The sequence below is a fragment of the Arachis duranensis genome, unplaced genomic scaffold, assembly GCF_000817695.3.
Source record: "Arachis duranensis cultivar V14167 unplaced genomic scaffold, aradu.V14167.gnm2.J7QH unplaced_Scaffold_59710, whole genome shotgun sequence".
Lineage (NCBI taxonomy): Eukaryota > Viridiplantae > Streptophyta > Magnoliopsida > Fabales > Fabaceae > Arachis > Arachis duranensis.
Window position 1 is genome coordinate 33,274 of NW_026264979.1, and position 1,355 is coordinate 34,628.

Consider the following 1,355-nt stretch of genomic DNA (forward strand, 5'->3'; position numbering starts at 1 on the left):
ACTTTATCGATAGTGTACTTTATCAACAGTTGTCCCAAGGATTCAATTCATGCATAAGAAACCATGCTTTATTAGATGCAGAGCAAAACAATAAAAAGTAAGGATACTAAAACATGGGTTGCCTCCCATGAAGCGCTTCTTTAACGTCACTAGCTTGACGGTTGTCCCTTGTTAGGGTGGATTGTAGTGCTTGATGTCCTCTCCTCTTATTATGGAAACATCCCCATTTGATTCCTTCATGATTTCCAAATGTTCCATTGAAAGAACTCTCCTGATTGTGAACACTTGAGGGAGTTGGGAAGGAATAGGTTTGAGGCCAGGTGGAATTGGTAAATAATGAGTTGATATTACCTTATCTCCCGGAGAGAAACCTTCAGTAGGAATTTTCTTGTTTCTCCACGCCCTTGGCAATTTCTTTACAATTCTTCCCTCTTTCTTGAGGATTTCTTCATTGACCCTTATGCTAGGAGGACCCTGCTGATCTGTTTCTATTGATTCTTGTGGCTTTAGCTCCTGCACTCCTTGTTTGCCTTCAAAGGATTGTTTTAGAGTTTCAGCTGCTGGATTGCTTTCCTCTAAACACAGATTGCTATAATCATCCTTAGGCTTTTCAGGTTCTGGTTCAGGCTCAGATGTAGGTTTGAAAACATGGAAAATGAGCTGTTCATCATGTATTCTCAAAATTAGCTCTCCTTGTTCTACATCTATGAGCGCTCTAGCAGTGGCTAGAAATGGCCTTCCCAAAATGATAGGGTGTAGGTAGCTTTCCTCCATGTCCAAAATGACAAAGTCTGTGGGGATAAAATAATTTCCCACTTTCACCAACACATTCTCAACTACCCCATCAGCTTGCTTTTGAGTTTTGTCAGCCAATTGTACGATTACATCAGTGGATCTCACCTCATTCAGTTGTAGCCTCCTCATAAGAGTCAGAGGCATCACATTTATGCTAGCTCCTAGATCACAGAATCCTCTGTCAATTTTTGTTTCCCCTATGATGCAGGGGATATGAAAACTTCCTGGGTCTGTTTTCTTAGAGACCATATCCTTCTTGATGAGTGCACTGCATTCTTTGTTCATTATTACAGTCTGTCCTCCCTTCAAAACTCTTTTCTTGCTCAGCAATTCCTTCAAATACTTGATATGTGTAGGCATCTGCTGGAGAATCTCAAGAAAGGGAATATTGATGTGGAGAGACTTAAATGTCTCTAAGAACCTCGAATATGTTTTCCCTTTTTCACCTCCTCCTAACCTCTGAGAAAATGGTGCTTTTGGTTGGTATGTTCCCAGCATGCCTTCCTTTTGCAATTCTTTGGCTTGCTCCATTCCACTTTCCTGCTTAGCTTCTTCCACAC